At 40.3% G+C, this 23,607-nt stretch overlaps 5 non-coding genes and 1 pseudogene across 5 annotated transcripts; 3 read left to right on the forward strand and 3 right to left on the reverse strand.

Annotated features, from left to right (window-relative positions):
- The window catches only part of LOC130222399 (zinc finger protein 721-like), a 306,699-nt pseudogene that overhangs the window by 22,972 nt on the left and 260,120 nt on the right, over positions 1-23,607 (forward strand).
- Positions 20,074-20,160, reverse strand: trnay-gua (transfer RNA tyrosine (anticodon GUA)). Its single transcript is given in 2 exon segments — positions 20,074-20,109; positions 20,124-20,160. It is a non-coding gene; the product is annotated as a tRNA-Tyr (tRNA).
- trnar-acg (transfer RNA arginine (anticodon ACG)) lies at positions 20,984-21,056 on the reverse strand. Its single transcript has one exon. It is a non-coding gene; the product is annotated as a tRNA-Arg (tRNA).
- On the forward strand, positions 22,102-22,173 carry trnae-cuc (transfer RNA glutamic acid (anticodon CUC)). The gene has a single exon. It is a non-coding gene; the product is annotated as a tRNA-Glu (tRNA).
- Positions 22,268-22,354, reverse strand: trnay-gua (transfer RNA tyrosine (anticodon GUA)). Its single transcript is given in 2 exon segments — positions 22,268-22,303; positions 22,318-22,354. It is a non-coding gene; the product is annotated as a tRNA-Tyr (tRNA).
- Positions 23,536-23,607, forward strand: trnae-cuc (transfer RNA glutamic acid (anticodon CUC)). The gene has a single exon. It is a non-coding gene; the product is annotated as a tRNA-Glu (tRNA).

Genomic DNA, 23,607 nt, shown 5'->3' on the forward strand with positions numbered 1-23,607 from the left:
GTGATCACAGATCACAAAAACCTCCAATACATCAAAGAGGCCAAGAGACTATGTCCACGTCAAGCCAGATGGTCACTTTTCTTCTCACGTTTTGATTTCTCCATTTCCTATCGTCCAGGACCCAAGAATCTAAGAGCAGACGCTCTCTCTCGTTTACACGAGCATCACGATCATGAAGAACTCCCAACGAAGATTCTTCCGAACACATCTCCATTTGTCCGATCACCTGGAACGCTCCTCCAGTCGTTGCCACTCCGGAAGCCCCTGCTCCGCCGGGATGCCCTCCTCATCGGCAGTTCATACCACCTGAACACCGGGTAGATCTGATCCACTCCTTACATACCTCGCTAGGCACTGGACATCCAGGGATCAACAATACTCTCTCGCTAGTATCCCAACGATTCTGGTGGCCAAACATGGCAAGGGATGTGAGGCAATATGTTCAGGGCTGTAAGGACTGTGCCCAATCCAAGAGCCCACGTCATCTACCCGCTGGAAAGCTCCATCCCTTGCCGATTCCGAACCGTCCCTGGTCACACCTAGGAGTGGACTTTATCACTGACCTCCCTTCGTCAGAAGGTAATACCTGTATTCTAGTCATAGTAGATAGATTCTCAAAGTTTGTCAAACTAATCCCTCTGAAAGGTCTTCCCACAGCCTTTGAAACTGCCGACAATATCTTTAATCAAGTCTTCAGGTCATTTGGTATTCCAGAAGATATTGTGTCGGACAGAGGTCCACAGTTCATCTCACGTCTATGGAAAGCCTTCTTCAAGCTCCTAGGTGTGGCCGTCAGCCTCTCTTCTGGATATCATCCCCAAACCACGGGCAGACAGAGAGGAAGATTCAGGAGGTGGGACGGTTCCTGAGGACCTTCTGCAGTGGTCACCAGAACTCCTGGAGCCAGTATTTGGGCTGGGCAGAATATGCCCAAAATTCACTGCGGCAACCCTCCACCGGACTCACGCCATTCCAGTGCGTCCTGGGCTTCCAACCACCGCTCTTTCCCTGGGATGGCGAACCATCTGATGTCCCCGCAGTGGATCACTGGTTCCGGGAGAGCGAGAGAGTCTGGGACGAGGCTCATCAACATCTGCAGAGGGCAGTCCGTCGAAGCAAGGTAACCGCCGATAGGAGAAGGTCTGAAGAACCCAGATACACACCCGGACAAAAGGTGTGGCTATCCACCCGGGACATACGCATGCGACTGCCCTCTCGCAAGTTAAGTCCCCGATTTGTTGGTCCCTTCACCATCGTGGAACAGGTTAACCCCGTCACCTACAAACTACAATTACCCTCTCACTACCGTATTCACCCTACATTCCACGTATCACTCCTGAAACCCTATCACGATCCTGTTCTTCCCTCCACAGAGCCTGACCACGAAGAGGAACCCCCTCCTCCACTGCTCCTAGAAGAAGGAGCCGTCTACGCAGTGAAGGAGATCTTGCGTTCCCGACGTCGTGGTGGCCAGTTGGAGTACCTGGTGGACTGGGAAGGGTACGGCCCCGAAGAAAGGACATGGGTTCCCAGAGCTGATATTCTCGATCCTAGTCTCATGGTGGAGTTTCATGAGAGCCACCCTGAGTTCCCAGCGCCTAGAGGCAGAGGGAGACCACCACGGCGTCGGAGGTGTCGGCCCTCAGGAGCGGGCCCTGGGGAGGGGGGTACTGTCATGGATTGGTCAGGCTCTCACGACCCCCACTCACGAAGATCACCATCACCTGACTTCTAATGAGCACACAGCTGCATCACATTCACGAGCACCAGATAAAAGCACAGCACTCCAGTCGCTCATTGTCCGGGCTCGTCTCGACGAAAGCGGACAACTGAGCGACCACTCAGCGTAGTCATCCTCAGCTAAAACAAACGATTTACTTACCTGTTCTCTTTGTATTCCTCCTAGTCTTCCTGGTCCTCCCGAATCGTCCTGTCTTCCAGTCCTTCCAAGTCTGTGTCATCCTCTGTCAGCTGTATCTGGTGTGTGCTGTCCATCCTCGTGTATTCCTGTTACCCAGCCACGGAGGAAAAGACCCCAACATCATTCCTGATCCTCCTGGCTATCCTTCATGTGCTCCTTGTTGTCATTTAATAAACACCCTAACGTTTCCTTACCTCTGTCTCCTGTCCGCTTCATAACAGTGTGTGTGTGTGTGTGTATATATATATATATATATATATATATATATATATATATATATATATATATATATATATATATAATTATTATTTATTTTTTGATAGGGCAAATAAAATCCTTTCCATCTGGCCCATTTCAAAAATTCTTTAGCCTTTAGCCCTTTATGAGTCTAAAATTTCATTCATAATGGTCTTGAAAATGTCTAAAGTCTTAAATTTATCTTGGTGAAACCTGCAGAAACTCTGGTTTACAGTATGAAATGGACACAAAAATAATTAATTGTTATAAAACATTGTACAGTATTCTAAACTATATGATGATGCTGTGGGACGACGTGAGACAAAATAACAAATTATAGTGGTACAATAACGTTTAGCATTGCACTGACTACAACTGGCCAACAAACTAGTCTAAAAGACTTTTGCTGCTTAAGAAATGGATTACAGCATGCTGATGATATGCAAACATTTGAGTGTAAAGTTCATCAGAATTGACCATATTCTTCACGTACCAGCAGGTGCCGCCATTGGAATCTATTTGCTTGACTTTATTTAAAGAATTAATTTTTAGATCTTAAAAACAGTGTTATGCTGCTTAGGCATGGAATGAAAACCACTTTCAATGTATTAAACCGCTAAATGGTATATGTAAGTTTTTTTTTTTGTTTTGTTTTAAGTTTTTTAGAACAACAGTATCTCCAGCAAAAAAAATATCCAAAGATACCTTTTAGGATGGCATTTCTGCATCTTGTCGGGTGTATAAAATGTCATCACGTAGGTCTTCAGCTAAGCCTCAGGACATGCACAAAGGCAAGAAAACAAAGAGAAAAGTACAAATTAATGAAAACAAAGTAGTAAAGTATTTCATCTTGCCATCTCCTCATCTCTCCAGTTTACAGCAAACATGGCATTAAGCATTTGCACAAGTTCATTCATTCATTTTCTTTCAGCTTAGTCCCTTTATTCATCAGGGGTCACCACAGCGGAATAAACCACCAACTTTATATTTATATTTTTTAATAAACCACCACAGCGGATGCCCTTCCAGCTGCAACCCAGTACTGGGAACATTTGCACAAGTTATATACAATAATGCAAACTCACTAATATAAGGTGAATTATGTGCACTTGCTATGAACATGCAGGATTTGTCTCAATCGGGTCTTCCAAGCAAGTTAAAAATGTTTAAATTGAGCGGAAGATACAAATGAGGGAACACAACACGAGTTATCTAGAGCCAGTCCATTTCATCATTTGCATTTAAAGCCACAGGCACAAAAAGAGCTTGGTTTTCCTCTGACCCTCAAAGTTAAATATTCTGCAAGGTATATGATCTGATTTTGAGCTGAAACCTCAGACACATTCTGGGAACACCAAAGACTTTTTCATTTTTTGGTGAAACATCCATTTCATGCTTGTCTATTTGTGCCTTCATACTAAAGTTAACTTTTTTTTTTTAAAGACCTGATGGTGCTGAAAGAGGAGACTCATCAATGGAACGAAGTGAAAGAGAAACAGCAGTTTAAGAAACCCCAAGAAATAACGACTGATGAAAAACTCACACAGACTAAAAAGACTTCATCACACAGAATACCTTGTAAATCTAAATCTAGGTGTAAAACCCACGTGAGAATTCCCACTGGAAAGTTCACATGCCAAGAGTGTGGAAAAAGCTTCTGTCATGCAGGAAACTTTGCAGCGCACATGAGAGTTCACACTGGGGAGAGGCCGTACATGTGCCAACAGTGTGGAAAAAGCTTCTATCATGCAGGAAACTTGGCAGCGCACATGAGAATTCACACTGGGGAGAAGCCTTATTCTTGCCCTCAGTGTGGAAAGAGTTTTAATCTAAATGGCACCCTTGAAGTCCACATGAGAACACACACTGGAGAGAGAAGTTTTACTTGCACACAGTGTGGGAAAAGTTTTTCTCAAAAACAAAACCTTCACACCCACATGAGGATTCACACTGGAGAGAAACCTTACAGATGCACAGAGTGTGGTAAAAGTTTCCCATATAACAGCTCACTCAAACACCACATGATAAGTCACGCCGGAGAGAAGCCGTTTGCATGTGCTCAGTGTGGAAAGGGCTTCACATCCAAATCTAGCCTCATGAACCACATGAATGGTCACACTGGAACCATAGTGTTCACATGTGATCAGTGTGGAAAGAGTCTCGCACATAAAGACTCCATTAAGAGCCACACGATGATTCACTCAGGAGAGCGTTTTAGATGCAGAGAGTGTGGAAAGGACTTTAAACATAAAAGCAGCCTCAGCACTCACATGAAGCTTCACAATGGAGGTCAGAGTCCTCAAAAATGAGGCCTTGTCCACACAAACATGAGTATATTTAAAACAGCAGCTTGTTCATGTAGTTTGGCTGTTCATTTACAAGAAGTTTAATTATAAACTACTTTCAAGAGGATCACATGCATTAGCTGCATTAGTTGCATAATTCTGCATTAGCTAACACATGATTCACCAATCAGATGAATCCTAACTCACTGTAAATACCCAGAGTTTTTACCTCAGTTACCTTCGTCTTGAAGAAGCACCTTTCACAATTACAGCCTCGAGTCTTTTTAAATCCGATGCCACAAGCTTGGCTTTGAAAATTTTGCCCATTCCTCTTTGCAGTACCTCTCAAGCTCTATCAGGTTGGATGGGAATTGAAGGTGTACAGCCATTTTCAGATCTCTCCAGAGATGTTCAATAGGATTTAGGTCCGGGCTCTGGCTGGGCCACTCAAGGACATTCACAGAGTTGTCGTTAAGCCACTCCATTAGCCGCATATCCACTGTCGGACCAGTGTGAGCCAGGGCTTTTATTGGACCGGGCTGAGCCAATCGCTCTGGAGGTAGAGCAGTGAGGCCAAAATCATGTCGAGTTTCCACTGTCGGGCTAGTAGCTCGCAGCGCATCACGCAAATCCCACTCCCAGAAAGTCCCCCGAATCAAACATCACACAACCCTCCCACTTCAGCGGGAATCAGGCAGATAAAGCACACCATCGCATTATCACAAGAGCATTAAAATAAAGACAACCGAAACAAGCAAATGACACGATACTGTACAGCAGTACATTATATGTCTATACTGTGTGTTATCATTCATCATATTCATTTACTCACCGACCGACTGTTGGCAATGAAAAATCGAGTGGTCTCGCCAGCGCATGGAGCGCACCATACATAATATAACACCACAGAAATTCTCTGTTAATAACTCGGTAGAAAATGTAGTTTATAAAATCCTTATTTAGATATACGCTGTCAAACATTCAGCCCAAATGCTTCAGAGAGCCCTGAAACATTCATTTTTCCCTATAGGCTATATGACACAATAGGTGATTCCCCTTTATTTAAGGATGCTGCAGTTTATACTGTGATCTTAAGTAAAGGAAAGTGTTAAGTATTTCAGCACATAAGAGCAAGTAATAAAATATAGCCTATAGTTTGTTGCGCTCAGCAGCTTTTCACTAATAAAGCTCTTTATGTATTTAAAGTTTCATTTTTAAATTTTAGCACATCATATAAAAGCATAAACACTTGTTTGAGGACACAGAACACATTTTATATTTGCAGTTTTCCTCGATGTGTTTGTCAAGAGGCGCTGCGCAGGACAGAAAAAAAGGCAGCCTATTTCTGCTTTCACTCACCCATAAAATGCTCTGTTTGCACGATTTGATTAATATCATCGTATTTAAATACTTTATAAGTAGTGTTTCAAACCTCCTCCGGTGTTTATTGTTTTTAGAAAATATCTAAAATCTTTTTTTCTGATAGGCCTTTGTAAAATGAAATTTATATATGGCTTAACTGTTTGATTTATGTATTGTATATACCTAAATTGTTATAGCTAGCTTTTGTTTGTTTTATATTGGTTTATAAAAAATTCACCCCCCTCAGATGAAACTCCAGAGGAGACGCTGGATAGCCCGGTAATGCGACATTAATTGTTTTACACTGAAACTTTCCTTTTAAATGTGCTTTCTTGGTCTTATCCATATTTCTTTGTATGTTGAACACACGTCGGCCACAACAGGAAATAAAAAACTGCAACTGCGTTAATTTTTTTTAACACGTTAAATATTTCAAATTAATTGTATGCGTTAACACACTAGTTTTGACAGCACTAATATATATCTGACTACTACTAACCAGCAATGTTGGTGGGATTGGAGGGGCAGACTTTTGACTTTAAAAACCTGCATTTATGAATGAAGAATTTGGCAAAACATAAAAGGATGTTAACCAGGTAATGCTGTGTACAATTTTCTTCAGTTACACCAAATTTAACTTGTTTATAGCTAAAAGGGTTTACATGGATATTGACATGAGACATTCTGTCATGTACATGAGCCTAAAATAACTCAGAGTATGTACAATTGTAGAACATATGCTCAGTGGTTTCAATATCACTGTCACAACCTCGACAAGAGTTCTCCTCAGTGTCAAATCTCAGGAATTCTTTGATGGATACACATCACTAATCATTTTAAACTGAAGCTCTTTGATTTTGGGGAGAATTGGAAAAGAAATGTATTTTTTCTAATTCCTGTGAATTAAAAACTTTAAAAATAAAATGAGGTCTGAGCTGATTAGGATGAAGCCTTTGAATAAGAATATTCCTTAAAAACGTATTATTAAGCTGGGACTGACTTGATCATTGTTTTGATTTCTCTTTAAGTACTCAAGGGGCTACAGACTTAGCTGAATTAGCTACATTGAGCAGGACATTTCTTTCAGTATACTCTTAGAGATAAAATGAAATGAAACTTCTGTCATTAATGACTCGTCCTTCACTTGTTCCAAATGTGTCTGAGTTGCTTTCTTCAGTTAAACACACACAGAAAAATATTTTAAAAGAAGATGAAAACTTGTGAACATTAACTTCCAGAGCATTTGTTTTTTCTTACAATAGATGTGAATGGTTTCAGCTTTTCAGCTTTCTTCAAAAAACTCCTTTTGTGTTTAACACAATAAAGAAACTTGCAAGTTTTATAAAAAAAAAAGGTTTACAGAGAGTAAATAGTGAACTATCCCTTTAACCCAAACTAGCTGACTTTACTAGAAAATAGTATAGAAACCCATTGCCTTAAACCTCTTACATTTTATACAAGATACAACTAAACAGCCCCACTCGAATTAACATTTTACCGCAAGTCCAATAATATTGTAAAGGTTCTAATATAATTCAAGTAGGGCTGTTTAGTTTCACCTGGTGTAAATACATAAGAGGTTTAAGGCAACAGGTTTCTTTAGAGTTTTCTATTAAAGTCAACTACACTCACAGAAATATTTCATCCAAAATTTAAGATTTATGTAATTTTATTACATGACAAATTCCCATTTATATTTTTTTCATAATTTTAACACAAATCTACCAAATAATCTTTATACTATTTATTTTCATATGGATAATAAAACCTATTTATTTTAAATGCATAATCCTCAGGTTTACGTAATTAGTTCATGTAAAATGTAATTATTCTAAATTAATAATAAAAAGTGTATTTATTTAAAATACACAAAGTTTATTGTATAAATTGCATAATAATTAAGAGAACTAAATCGGGGTAACTAAAAAAGATAAATAACATTTATTTGAATCATGTTTAATGTATGCTTATATACTAAACCAAATTAAACACTGCATCACATTGAAATAGACCAACTGGAAAATTCCAGATTTATTTACATTTGTCTTTGATACAAAACTCTGGATTGAGCCAAGTTAACATCAGCCAACATTTAGGAAACCATCCATATGAACCCACTTACACAGCCACACTCGAAACATCACATGACTGCTTGGACACCCAAAAAAATAAAAAAATAAAAAATAAAACTGTACTCCGAGATCCATTTTCAGTCCAGTCCATTTTCAGTCCAGTGTCTGTACTTTCGGGGAAAGCTTGGTTGAGTCCAGGTCCATCAGGATTTTTTGGTACACCTCAGGCTTTTAGGGTAGTTCAAATTGAGCGCGTTGATCAGGCCATATAACATAACGCATGCATGAGTGACACTCTGCAGGTTGTGGAGAACCTCCACACCTTCCAGCACAACACGGACATCAGTGAAGCGTCCATCACCTTGACCATGATCCTCTGATTGTACTTTGTAGATGCCCATGGTCTTTCCTGCCATGTCTTCCTCTGCCTCTCTGGATTCAATGTCCTGGAATGTATAAACACACACTTATAATATTACACACACACGCATGCACGTACACATACATACATCTTTTCATTAAAGCACACAGCATATATGCATTCATGAGAACGGAATGGATGCAAGTTCAGGATAATGACCTCAAGACCTGATCACCCCCTAAAAGCCTGGAAAAATAAAAGTCACAAGGCTGTGGATAATAAGTTAACAACAACACAATGCATTTTTATCTCCAGTTGTGCAATTTCCTAATAATGTAACAACAACTATATAATATCTGAAAATTATCCAAGTATTAGTCTTGTTCTCACTTGATTATGGGTCAACCCTTCACTTGGGGTGAGGTTTTCTGTTTTAGAACAGAGGGATTTCCGGGGAGACTGCAGAGATTTTTCTTCCAATGAAGCCGTTAACCTGCCACAAAAAAATGCAGTTAAAAAAAGTTAACTAAAAATGGAGACGCTTCTCATGAATGCTGTGCACCTTTCTGCCAATGTAACAATTGATAATCTGACAATCAAGTCAGGATGAGTGTAGTATGTCCATCAAGCCTGAAACTTAAAGGGATAGTTCACCCAAAAATAAAATTTTTACTCACCCTCGTGTTGTTCCAAATCCATATCAGCTCTGTTTATCTTCAGAACACAAATCAAGATATTTTGGATCTGATCCTCCCATAGACACCACTGAAAGTGCACATTCAAATTACACAAACCTACTAAAAACATAGTTAATGTAGTCCATGTGACATGGGTCACTCAATTTAAACATGATAAAGCAACAAGAATACTTTTTTGCTGAAAAAATTATAAAAATAAAGACTTTATGTTTGTGGACTTTAAATGTGCATTTTCAGTGATGTCTATGGGAGGATCAGAAAGCTCTCGGATTAAATCCAAAATATCTAAATTTGTGTTCCAAAGATGAATGGAGGTGATACGGGTTTGGAACAACACAAAGGTGAGTAATTGATGACAAACTTTTCATTTTTGGGTGAACTATCCCTTTAAGAGTTCCATCCTGATGAAGCGGTTTCTTCCAATGAAATTACTCTAATAAACCGCAGGTGCACCATGACGTCACTTATTGATATAAAGCTCCTATCATTTTAGAAAACGATAGTTTACTCCACATCCATTAGCCCCAACAGTAAAAAGATCCATGCTTTTAATTGTACTGCTTTATTTACCTTTTGACATTGGGCTTTGGCTTCGCTGACTGCCTCAGATCCTCCACTACCTTTTGACAGAGAGAGAGAAAGAAAAAGAGAGAGTGGGCGAGACAAAAAATAATTATCTCCTTGTTTTTCTGTATAGACAGCAACCATAATTATACTAAGGTGTGCTAATGGATACAGACAGAAATTACAATATTTTGTAAACTACATTTTTTTTTAAAAATACAAGAACCCACCAAAATCTAACTTTACATATTTTTAAAATCTATGTTACACCTGTAAGATAACAAGTGAATACAAAAGAAAGGAGCAGGAGAGAAGGACCGTACAGTGGGGGACAACAGTGAAAGAGCAGGAGGGAGAGAAAAAGAGACTAAGAGGAGAGTAGGGTGGAGACTGAGGTAGGGAGAGGGCAAATGAAATGTAAAACAGCTGATTAGTCCTTTACTAAAATGTACACATACTTGCCATATCTTCAGAGACGACAAGAAGGCTTCCTTCTGCGCGATGTTCTCAAGGCGCTTGAGTTCGTAAGCAGACAGTCCAGAAAATGCATCCTGGTGATACAAGGCACTTCTTAATAAACATTTCCAAAATCATATCAATGCAGTAAAATCATTTCAGTTTCATGAGCACTAGGAAATGTCTGTGTCATCACCTTGCTGTTTAGGCGAGGATTGTTGTTTCTGGCGGAAAAGGGGCATGTGGGTGCCAGAACCCGGACAACTTCATCTTCAGGTTCCTCTGGACCAAGCGGATTTAATTCCCTCAGAGTGACAGCTCTACCACCATTTACCTTGCATGATTTTTTTTATTCAAAACAACCCAATGGACTCAATGTTGAAATACTGGTGGTCAATGTGTCCTCATGTCCATTCCATTCTCATGAACAATCCATATTATCTAGATGGAAAAATTACTGGCACACTATTCTGATACATACCACATATTCTTTAACAAGTGTGTCCAGGTCTTCATTGAGGTAGATGCTCAGACAGCTCATCACACAATCTCGCCTCACATTGACATCTTCATTCTGTTAAAAGCCAACAGATTCAAAGACATTTCTCTTCTTGACCACACCAATCACCTTGTTTTACACTGCAAAAACTAACAATCTTATAAAGTTTATTTGTTATGGAAACTCATTTTCAGGCTCCTTAAAATAAGATGATTGTTACATCTTTCTATCAAGCAAGTAAACTCCCATTGATTTCAGTTAATTTTAATTGTTGTTTAATTGTATTATTCTATATACAAGGCTTTACAGCATAAAATGCTAAAAGCAAGTTTGATAACACTGATATTGTTTTATATAAATTTTAATCAATTTTTATGGAAGTGTTTTAAGATATTTTATACTACAATTTAGGTAAACAAATCTTGGTAAAATTTTGTTTTTGCTAGGTACCTCAGTAAGAGAAAAAAACTGTCATATGAGCTTCCCAAGCAAAACTGTTGTAATAAAAACGTTCTTGTGCACTAATCCAGCATTTAATAATAATTAAAGCAATGATAAAAGCTTTAAACACACAAATAAATAATATTTTAAACATGAAAAACAATTACTTTAAATCAAAATAATATTTTAAGACCTTTTATATATATTTTGCCCAAATAATCGCAGTCTTAGTTAACTCTTTCCAAACTTCAATAAATAACACGTATAACATGCGTCACGTTCTGAATAAAGCAGCATCAGATCACGGTGGTCTCGTGAGGTTAAATAGGTCATAATTCCAACTTATTCCTGAGAACGAAAATTAAATGATCTTTCTAGCCAGCGCACTGTGTTTGTTTGTGGGCGTGCTGCGCGCTCTGCCGAGAGAGTTAGAGGGACAACCAAGCGGGACAACATTTGTTTTCAAAATTAGTTGGAAAGTGCAGCTTCCAAGCTTTATGCAGGTATGTCTTATGTATATCTCTCATGTATTCGTGGAGATTCCGCAGTTTATTCTGACCAGTGTCCATGTCGCATGCGTCTCACATGGTAATAACAACGCCTCGTGGGCGGGATCGCATTAAAAATAATGAGCTCAGACTGAGAAACTGGACATAGTGTTGGCTTCCCACTGATTACGTTATCAAACAATATTTGTTTTCAACATGCACTCGCTGCATTTAAAAGTAGACACATCAAGCTTTCTGCAGATATATGTCTCGTGTCTGTGTGTTTATTTTTCGCGGAGTTTCAGATAATTTTAATGACGCTAAAACGGTTCACGAAGAGACAAAAGAAAGAATGCGTACACTGTTTACTTTACTTATTTTGCAAAAGCACACACTTTTGTTGTTATTGTAAGTGTACCCAAAAAAGTAGACACTTAACAGATTGGATTGATGTATTGCTCTTATCTGTACGATTAAAACTGAAAGTGTAATTTAAGTTCTTTTCGGGGTTTTTAGGAGAAGACGCCTCACACCGAGCGAGGCGGGCATGGACACCAGAGGGTTAACGTTTACTCTAAACATTTCAGCATTATATTGGAAATCTATTGTATATTACATTGACTGAACATTCATTAAAAGTTCATCTAATATGTTATACATGTTAACGTGTAGATCTTTTAACTTATACTTACAAAAATCTATGTTGCCACTTGGAGGTGAGAACACGGCGAGAGGAAAGTTTCTGGAAAAAAAGAACGTAAGAATAAAATAAGTGGTGTCATTCAGTTCTGTAATCTAACTAGGCGTAAAACAGCAAACATTAGCTTACATATTACAGTGACAATTCTTGACTTCGAATTCGATTCTCTTTATTTTCACAAACATAAAAACCGACAGAAATGGGTTAATTTGATTAATTGATGCATTTTAAAGTTGTTTGGCTAAGCTTACTGAAGTTATGATTCTAACGGGCATCTGTATTCTCCGGTAAACCAATGTACGATAAAACCGTTTAAAAAAATCACAAACTACATAAAACTTAGCATAAATGGATTAATATTATATACACTCGATGCTAAATAAAAAAAAAAATTAGAACAGGAGCCATACAACAAAGGATGTCTTGGATTACTTACCAACATGTGTGTGACGGATTCCCACAATATCCCGAGGGCTTGTGTCCAGCGAAAGTGATGTCATTTCCTGTTTCCAATTTGATTTTTTTTCATAACTTTGATGAAAACCAATCACATAAACTTTAAATAAAAGAATCTTGTTTGTTTTATAACTCTTATTATTCAAACAATGTTAGTATTTATTAACTAATTGCATTAAATAAATTGTATAATTGATTAAATCTTTTAGAGTATATTTACTTTTAATGTATAGATTTTAAAAATATTAGTTTTTAAATAAAGTCAAATAGATGTAAATGCATAAAAACTAACTCTGCCATGAATCATTTCTGTGAGTGTAGTTTGGGTTAAAAGTGTAATGGGTTCCAGTTACAGCAGTGAATCATGCAGGCATAAAGTAAATGTTTAGCCATGTAAAGCATTAAACTTGTCATAATTTAGCAATATTTCTAAGGTGAAGTACTGTGTGATGTTGTAATATTTAAGGAATTGATGAGTGAAACATGAGATGTGTGTTTTAAATTTCAAGAAGTGATTTACCAATATGTTCATCAAGATTCAAACCTTGCATCTTATATTTTTTTAAGGTTTTGGGCCAATAATACTCCTGTTCTGCTATTTAAAAAAGCATGCTGGAATTCATGTCAGCATTACCTTCAATGAAAACTACAGCAGTGGACATCAGTGGAGATAAAACATGTATGAGAAGGATAAAGCCTCTTCTTCTGGCTCTGCACCAAGCCAATGTTTTTAACATCTGATGACGCGATGCAGTAAATATTCTAAGCACATCGGTTATCGCTCGCTTCAGGCAACACCCAGTGCTGAACACATCGGTGTTATCGTACGCATCAAAGGGTTTGAAGTGTGTTAATTTTTTTTTTTATTATTCAGCGATTCTTCCGCGTACTACAGCTTGAGAACCACTGCCTTAACTTATTGGGTTTTACAGTGAGTGTGTGTGCAAATGTAACACTTTGTTGTTGTGTGTAGTCAAGTTAATTCTTGTGTGTAGTCAACATATTGATGCTCATGTTTTCTCAGTGTAATAAATGAAGTGTAGTACAATAATTTTAAAATCTCATTTTTTTAGGATTGACATATTTTGTTATGTGTTTTTATAAATAAGTAACAAAATGTGTCAATGGAAAAAACTACATTTAAAATAATTTATAGTCTATAAATATGACCCCTTTGTTGAGTTATTACATTTTTATTTATAATACTTTAAAATATATATTTGTAATAATTATTATTAATCAGTTCTTAAAGACATTGCCAAGACTGCATTACAATACATTTTTTTCAAATAATCATTCACTGTACAGTAATCTTATATTACAAATATTTCATTCATTCATTCATTTTCTTTTCAGCTTAGTCCCTTTATTATTCAGGAGTCGCCACAGTGGAATGAACCGCCAATTTATCCAGCATATGTTTTACACAGCGGATGCCCTTCCTGCCGCAAATCCGACACTGAGAAACACCCACACACTCTTGCATTCACACACATACACTACTGCCAATTTAGCTTATTCAATTCACCTATAGCGCATGTCTTTGGACTGTGGGAGAAACCGGAGCATCTGGAGGAAACCCAAGTGAACACAGGGAGAACAAGCATACTCCACACAGAAATGCCAACTGACCCATACAAAATATATGCTGGATAAGTTGGCGGTTCATTCTGTTGTGAAGCCTTTCACTCAGTTTTTTTGGATACATTTGTGTTGAACTCCTGCACCTGAAGGTGCTTTTTGCCAAGGCCAACACCAGACAGACACAACAAATGATAATGTAGAAATGGTAGAAGTTTTCACATCATGCTTTTCAGACAAATGCACAGATGTATGTAAGTGTTTCCTCCGACAACATGAACAATGGGTCGTTTTAAAAAGGGCTTGACTTTCATGAGAAGTATTTAATGGGAATCTGTTGGTGGTTTGGATTTGTTAGTACCTACATTTGTAAAAGCTGATATTTTAAATAGAAACACAGACTATTCCTCACATGTCTGGTCTCAGTTAGCCATAGAAATATTTTATAAAGACACTTTACGTTAACTGGTCTCGAAATCGAGAAGGGATTCAAGATCGAGTGAAACAGGCAACAGAAGGAGGACGAAGTGAAAATGTGGAACAACAAAACTATTGTGGTAAAGTATAACTTTTATTAATTTCAATTCTTTTTTAGATAAGTCTATAACAGTGTCGTGTAACACTCCTTTAAATGAGAAATAGAAAAAAAATTATATATATATAAATATAGGCATCAAATCATGCAAATTGTTCACCAGGTGCTAGAAGCGATAGCTGCCCACTGCTCTGGGTGTATGTTCACTCTGTGTGTGTGTGTGTGTGTGTGTGTGTGTGTGTGTGTGTGTGTGTGTGTCTGCGTGCGTGCACTTAGATGGGTCAAATGCAGAGGACTAAAGGAAAAGGTAACACGTTAAAGTCACAAAGATTCATTAAACGTTGGCTAATGCATTACAATCAACAGTGAGAAACAACCATATCATCACTTCATGTTAATTAACTTATAATGTGCAATACTAATTTTACATGTGTCAAAATAAACTACAAAATACAGCAGCCACACAATGTATCCAAATAAAACTTTGTATTTTGAAAATACTACAAACATCTCTAAAAAATTGAGTTATGTTTTTGCAAATAACTTCATATACATCCTGCTCCTGCCAGAGTTTTTAACCAGTCTGTATTGACTGAAGAATTATCAAATGTTTGTCTCTCATATGCTGTATTGTGCCACTTTGACATGTTTAGACACATTTATTAACTTTAGACATCATTAACCACACAGAGCACCTGCAGATCAGCTACTGACATTTGAAACAGCATATGAAGTATTGTATAGGAATCACTGTAGGACTTATTTTAATGTAGTTTGTCTCATTTTCTTGGCATTTACAATAGCAATCCATCCCAAACTACTATTATTTAGTAGTTGTTTAGTAGTTAATACTATTATTTGTGCAGTATAGTCACTCGCCCGAGTGTTTAACTTCTTTAACTGGAGGAGTCATAGTTTGCCCTCTTAGTGAACACCAGTACACCATCTGCGGGTGTTTCATATTTCTAAACTTATGTTTCTAAACTCTAAACTTCTCATCCTGTTCTTAAGGACTGATAGTTTATTTCTTCTCATTTCTTAAGCAAAGATGCTGATGCCAAATTGTACACTATAATGCCACACACACACGTTATGTGAAAGGCACCATTCAGATGTAATGATTGTAATGATTTGGGGAATCAAGCATGTATTGTTATAGACACCTTTGCTTATTTGTCTTAAGAGATGTAAGGCAGGTCCTGTTCATGTAATATGCTTTAGATTATCAAGTTGGTACTGGCATGAACAGTTATACCTGTTAACAGGTTTCTTATATGTAAATCAGTCCTATTCAGTTAATGGTCAGGCCTATTAGGCAGCTATTACACCACATCAACACAGCCCGGACCATCGCCCTACACGGCCATCAATACCACATCAACACAGCCCGGACCATCTCCCTACACAGCCATCAACACCACATCAACACAGCCCGGACCATCGCCCTACACAGCCATCAACACCTCCAGCCATCTTCCTCTCCCCCCTGCTCTTCAGATCAGTGAGGAAAATGTGCGTCAGATCTTCAGTAAACAGAAGAGAAGGAAAGCACCAGGGCCAGATGGTGTCTCACCAGCCTGTCTGAGAACCTGCGCTGACCAGCTGGCTCCCATTTTCTCCCATATCTTCAATAGATCACTGGAACAGCGCAAAGTTCCATCCTGCTTTAAGCGCTCCACCATCATCCCAATCCCAAAGAAGCCAAAGATCACAGGACTCAATGACTACAGACCTGTGGCCTTAACATCTGTGGCCATGAAGTCATTCGAAAGACTGGTGCTAGCATATCTGAAGGACATCACTGGACCCCTGCTGGACCCCCTGCAGTTCGCCTATAGAGCAAACCGGTCTGTGGATGATGCAGTCAACATGGGACTGCATTATACCCTACAACATCTGGACAAACCAGGGAACTACGCAAGGATTCTGTTTGTGGACTTCAGTTCTGCCTTTAACACCATCGTCCCATCACTGCTTGAGTACAAACTGGCCCAGCTCTCTGTTCCTAGCTCTGTCTGTCAATGGATCACCAGCTTTCTGACAGATAGACAGCAGCTAGTCAGAATGGGCAAAATCACATCCGACAGCCGCACCATCAGCACTGGTGCCCCCCAGGGATGTGTTCTTTCTCCACTGCTCTTCTCCTTGTACACCAACGACTGCACTGCAAAAGACCCCTCCATCAAACTCATTAAGTTTGCAGACGACACTACTGTTATCGGCCTCATCCAGAACGGTGACGAGTCTGCATACAGACAGGAGGTGGAGCGGCTGGCGTTATGGTGCAGATACAACAACCTGGAGCTGAACACGCTCAAAACAGTGGAGATGATAGTGGACTTCAGGAGAAACCCCCCTGCACTCCCCCCAATCACCATCATGAACAGCACTGTGGCTGCAGTAGAGTCATTCAGGTTCCTGGGCACCACCATCTCTCAGGATCTGAAGTGGGACACTCATATAGACTCTATTGTGAAGAAAGCCCAGCAGAGACTGTACTTCCTTCGTCAGCTGAGGAAGTTCAACCTGCCACAGGAGCTGCTCGTACAGTTCTACTCAGCTGTCATCCAATCCATCCTCTGCACTTCAATCACCGTCTGGTTCGGCTCAGCTGCCAAAACTGACCTCCGTAGACTACAGCGAATAGTCCGGACTGCTGAACGAATCACTGGCACTACCCTTCCTACACTTCAAGAACTGTACTCTTCCAGAGTGAGTAAAAGGGCTCGCAAAATCACTCTGGACGCCTCACACCCAGCACACTACCTGTTCGAACTGTTACCGTCTGGTCGGCGCTTCAGAGCACCAAGCACAAAAACAGCCAGACACAGGAAAAGTTTCTTTCCTCAGGCTGTCTACCTTATGAACAGTTAAATATTCCCCTACTGTGCAATAATTATGTGCAATACTTTCTCATACGCACTTGTACACAGCACCTTATATCAATATACAATGCAATGCTTTCTACATTCGCACTTGTACACAGCACCTTATAACCTGTATATTTATAACAATCTGTACATACAACTATACATCCAGGTTTCTTCACTAACCGCATCTGTTTAATGTTCATCATTTTTTATTATTATTATTTTATGTTTTCAGATTATTTTGTGTTGTCACATGTCACTTTATGTACACTGGAAGCTTCTGTAGCCAAAACAAATTCCTTGTGTGTGTGAAGCACACTTGGCAATAAAACCGATTCTGATTCTATTAATAAAGATAACTGCACATGATGATGATCCATTTATTTAAATGAATATGTGACACAAAGATTTAAATTCATTGTTGAAAACAAGTTACAGGAGTAAGTGCAGTTGTTGTTTTATGTGATGTCCACCTCTGTAATTACACCATGGTGAAAAAGAAGTCTGAGAAATGCTGTAGTTGGTGTAGGTGGAGCAGGTTAATCACATTAAAAGTTCTGCATTGTGTAGATATGAAAGTGAACTCTTGTCATTGAATTACCCTGTATAAACTGTCTATACAATAATTTTACTTGTGATCTAATTATTTTCTAATTATAAATATATAGATGCATGACAGATTTGATGATGGATAAGCTTGAAATCGCATCATGTGAGAGCATGAAACCAATAGAAGATCAAAGCATGACTTCTCTGTACAAAAAAATTTAATATCGAGCGATCGCTTGCTTTTACCAACTAATAATCTTATTGTTTTATCCCGCCCCTTTTCACAGCACAGTACAACAGAATTATACAAACACAAACTCTAGCCTAACTTGCTTTCAGATTAATGCCCAGCTGCTACTAGATATTAGCCTGCCTGAGACAGAGTGGGTGCATTTAGAAGCTGCTGTGCTGTGGAAGTGTCTGACTAGAAGTTGCTTTCTTGATTTGTTTGTTTGTGTTACATGATGCTTGATTTGTTCCCTTAGAAAAAAACTGTCTTGTTGTGAGATCTGTCTTGGTAACCGTTAATTTGTTGGGATTTTTTGCACATTGATTAATTTGTCTATTAGGCTGAATTTGAGTTCAGAATGTCACTATGCAGAGTGAGTGCATTCTCCCCCTTCTCCTGGTTAAGACAGGAGGCTCTGGAAGTTGACAAAATCAAATAAACCCAACCTGGGCACGATGATGTTAATTGATTTGACAATGCTTGATATAAACCTTTCCTGTTGACTTGATTTTAGTTTGTGATCAACTCTAGAGCATACGCAGCTGAAAGTGTGATGTGCAGCAAACAGCCAATCTCACCACACACAAGTGCAGTAAACAGCCAATCATAAGACACATGAGAGTCAGTTTGACTAATTTTTCCAGAGTCAGTGCAATTCAGTTCTTTGTTGTAGATTATAGATATATCATGATATAAAAATATAATGAATCTGAATACATCTACAATCCTGAAATAAACACTGCTGATGCAGCAAATGTTTAAGACGATAATTTAAAACATAATATCAATGCAAATCAATCAACTTAAGTTAAAGATTTAGCTTCACAAACAGGTCAATACACAGTAAAAGCTTTATATATTAAAGCAAATTTATATGCATATTTAAATGTTAATTTTCATATTAATTGACAAATCAAAGTAATTGAATGTATAACTTTCAAATATAATAGAATTAGTTATATTTCAGATAATATAAATCAATTATTAGCAACAAAAGACCAATTTCATAATGCTTTTAGTGTAAAAGACTTTAATTTGATGCAAAAAAAAAATGCTGGAGGACTGGATTAGATATATGGCACTTTACACCTGATTACCTCTGCAGATTATATAAAATATTTCATAGCACCTGGACTAAACACAAATGAGTTTGATGGTACAGTGTTTCTCATCCATTTGTGATTAATGTACAAACAATTATCTACAAAGGCCAAAAGTAGCAAAAAATGGCCAGTATGTGATGGCTTTACTTTGTTAAAAAGAAATGGTTTTGTCACAGGGTATCTTATATATTCTTTTGTGAATGTTTATGCATATTTGTATGCACAAACACAAGTAATAATTAGAGGGAAAGACATCTTTGTTACCAACCAGCAACCTAAGGTTGCCAACATCCCACCTACAGTCCTCCGCTCTACCAACTAACTTGTCATCGTTAGCTTGATGCTTGAAATATGGACACAGCTCTGTCAACACGGAGTTCATTCAACACATGCTGTGCTTAGGATGCGACCTAAGGATTGCCAACATCCCAGACAGAGCAGCTGCAGCATACTTGCGTGGAGGCCCACAGCTAGGCTTGAGGGCAAAAATCTGCCAGACTTCCCTGGTGGTTTTGTTGTTAGGATTCGGCGCTCTCACCGCCGCAGCCTGGGTTCGATTCCCGGTCAGGGAACTTCCTTTTCACCTCTATGGTAAACTTTGAGCTTTAGCGACGAAGATGTGACCGAACTGCACAGGCGTGAAAGCAGCTCAGAGCGCAAAAGACCTCCTTCAAACTGGAGTCGAACCAGCGACCTAAGGATTGCCAACATCCCACCTACAGTCCTCCGCTCTACCAACTGAGCTATCGAAGGCTTACAAGAGTTTTTTTCTATAAAAAGGATGCTGCAGACCGACTGCTGGCCAAAAAGGGCAGAAGCAAAAACGATCAAGCCTTCCTATACCGGGAGCCCAAGCCGGGCCGCTGGGTGACAACCAGGAATCATGACCGCTAGACAATATGGAAGCTATCACTTGTGAGGGCCAGTCTTTGCACAAACTTCAGTTCTTTCTGATCTCATACACAGTCTCAAGGTTTCCGTAAGCTAGAATCTTCTGATCCATAGTCATAAGCGTTATCCTTTGTGCCACTGGCACTCTGTTCAGCACCTTGTTAGCACATTGTTTGAAACAAGGACAAGGTGCTGTCAACCTGGAGTTCCGTCACCACACATTCTGCTTTGTTTTTATGGCAAGAGGTTGTGTGGATGGGATGCTCTTACAGGATTCCTGACAGTCCCTTTATAGAGGACCTGAGATCCAGGGTCGGAGACTCTCTCCTCTCCAAGAGGAGGTTAAAAGCAATAGTTTCTTTTATGCATGTTTTATCAGAGCACTTAGGTATTGCTGGAGCTCAGACACTTACAAGTTGAAGAGATTACGCTGCAAGTTGGCTGGGTGACTTCTAAGTGGTAGGGACTTTTGCAACAAGTAGGCTGGGTTTACGGTTGGTGTAGCTGTAGTAGACGTTAATAAAAATCAGCAGTTGGGGCAGCCTTTGAAACCAGAGGAGCACCCCACGGGCTCTGTGCTGGCGGCCCCTTAAACTCGCCTCACTCCAGAGTGGAACTGAACAGCTCCAGCGGGGGCGAAAGGCGACCGCAGTGCACTGGCTGACAGCAAGCAAAAAGACCAAAGCGAGCCACCCAGGAGTCGAACCTAGAATCTTCTGATCCGTAGTCAGACGCGTTATCCATTGCGCCACTGGCCCTGTCTACTTGGTTTGTCATCGTTAGCTTGTTGGTTGTAATAAGGACACAGCTCTGTCAACTTGGAGTTCATTCAACACATGCTGTGCTTTGTTATTATGGCAAGTTGTGGTGTCGATAGCATGCTCTCACAGAGCATGTGACAGTCCCTCCATAGAGGATCTGTGATCCAGGGTCTGAGACTTTCTCCTCTCCAGGAGGAGGTTACAAGCATTAGATACATTTTTGACAGAGCAGCTGCAGCATACTTGCGTTGAGGCCCACAGCTAGGCTTGAGGGCAAAAATCTGCCAGTCTTCCCTGGTGGTCTAGTGGTTAGGATTAGGCGGTCTCACCACCGCGGCCTGGCTTCGATTCCCGGTCAGGGAACTTCCTTTTCACCTCTATGGTGAAGTTTGAGCTTTAGCGACGAAGATTTGCCAACATCCCACCTACAGTCCTCCGCTCTACCAACTGAGCTATCAAAGGCTTATGAGAGTTTTGCACAAGGCCACCCCCTTAAGGATGCTGCAGTCTGACTGCTGGCCAAAAAGGGCAGAAGCAGAAACGCTCAAGCATTCCTATAACGGGAGTCCAAGCCGGGCCGCTGGGGGAAAACCAGGAATCCTGACCGCTAGACTATACGGAAGCTGTCACTTGTGAGGGCCAGTCTTTGCACAAACTTCAGTTCTTTCTGATCTCATACACAGTCTCATGGTTTCCGTAAGCTAGAACCTTCTGATCCATAGTCATAAGCGTTATCCTCTGTGCCACTGGCACTCTGTTCAGCACCTTGTTAGCACATTGTTTGAAACAAGGACAAGGCGCTGTCAACCTGGAGTTCCGTCACCACACATTCTGCTTTGTTTTTATGGCAAGAGGTTGTGTGGATGGGATGCTCTTACAGGATTCCTGACAGTCCCTCCATAGAGGATCTGTGATCCAGGGTCTGAGACTTTCTCCTCTCCAGGAGGAGGTTACAAGCATTAGATTTATTTTTGACAGAGCAGCTGCAGCATATTTGCGTGGAGGCCCACAGCTAGGCTTGAGGGCAAAAATCTGCCAGCCTTCCCTGGTGGTCTAGTGGTTAGGATTCGGCGCTCTCACCGCCGCGGCCTGGGTTCGATTCCCGGTCAGGGAACTTCCTTTTCACCTCTATGGTGAAGTTTGAGCTTTAGCGATGAAGATATGTCCAAACTGCACAGGCGTGAAAGCAGCTCCGAGCGCAAAAGACCTCCTTCGAGCCGGAGTCGAACCAGCGACCTAAGGATTGCCAACATCCCACCTACAGTCCTCCGCTCTACCAACTGAGCTATCGAAGGCTTACGAGAGTTTTCTACAAGCCCACCCCCTTAAGGATGCTGCAGTCCGACTGCTGGCCAAAAAGGGCAGAAGCTGAAACGCTCAAGCATTCCTATAAAGGGAGTGCAAGCCGGGCCGCTGGGGGAAAACCAGGAATCCTGACCGCTTGACTATATGGAAGCTCTCACTTGTGAGGGCCAGTCTTTGCACAAACTTCAGTTCTTTCTGATCTCATACACAGTCTCATGGTTTCCGTAAGCTAGAATCTTCTGATCCATAGTCATAAGCGTTATCCTCTGTGCCACTGGCACTCTGTTCAGCACCTTGTTAGCACATTGTTTGAAACAAGGACAAGGCGCTGTCAACCTGGAGTTCCGTCACCACACATTCTGCTTTGTTTTTATGGCAAGAGGTTGTGTGGATGGGATGCTCTTACAGGATTCCTGACAGTCCATTCATAGAGGACCTGAGATCCAGGGTCGGAGACTCTCTCCTCTCCAAGAGGAGGTTAAAAGCCATAGTTTCTTTTATGCATGTTTTATCAGAGCACTTAGGTATTGCTGGAGCTCAGACACTTACAAGTTGAAGAGATTACGCTGCAAGTTGGCTGGGTGACTTCTAAGTGGTAGGGACTTTTGCAACAAGTAGGCTGGGTTTACGGTTGGTGTAGCTGTAGTAGACGTTAATAAAAATCAGCAGTTGGGGCAGCCTTTGAAACCAGAGGAGCACCCCACGGGCTCTGTGCTGGCGGCCCCTTAAACTCGACTCACTCCAGAGTGGAACTGAACAGCTCCAGCGGGGGCGAAAGGCAACTGCAAAGCAAAAAGAGCAAAGCGAGCCAGCCAGGAGTCGAACCTAGAATCTTCTGATCCGTAGTCAGACGCGTAATCCATTGCGCCAATGGCCCTGTCTGCTTGGTTTGTCATCGTTAGCTTGTTGGTTGTAATAAGGACATGGCTCTGTCAACACGGAGTTCATTCAACACATGCTGTGCTTTGTTATTCTGGCAAGTTGTGGTGTCGATAGGATGCTCTAACAGAGCATGTGACAGTACCTCCATTGAGGATCAGTGATCCAGGGTCTGAGACTTTCCCCTCTCCAGGAGAAGGTTACAAGCATTAGATTTATTTTTGACAGAGCAGCTGCAGCATACTTGCGTGGAGGCACACAGCTAGGCTTGAGGGCAAAAATCTGCCAGTCTTCCCTGGTGGTCTATTGGTTAGGATTCGGGGCTCTCACCGCCGCGGCCTGGGTTCGATTCCCGGTCAGGGAA

Source organism: Danio aesculapii, chromosome 4 (assembly GCF_903798145.1).
Source record: "Danio aesculapii chromosome 4, fDanAes4.1, whole genome shotgun sequence".
Classification (NCBI taxonomy): Eukaryota; Metazoa; Chordata; class Actinopteri; order Cypriniformes; family Danionidae; genus Danio; species Danio aesculapii.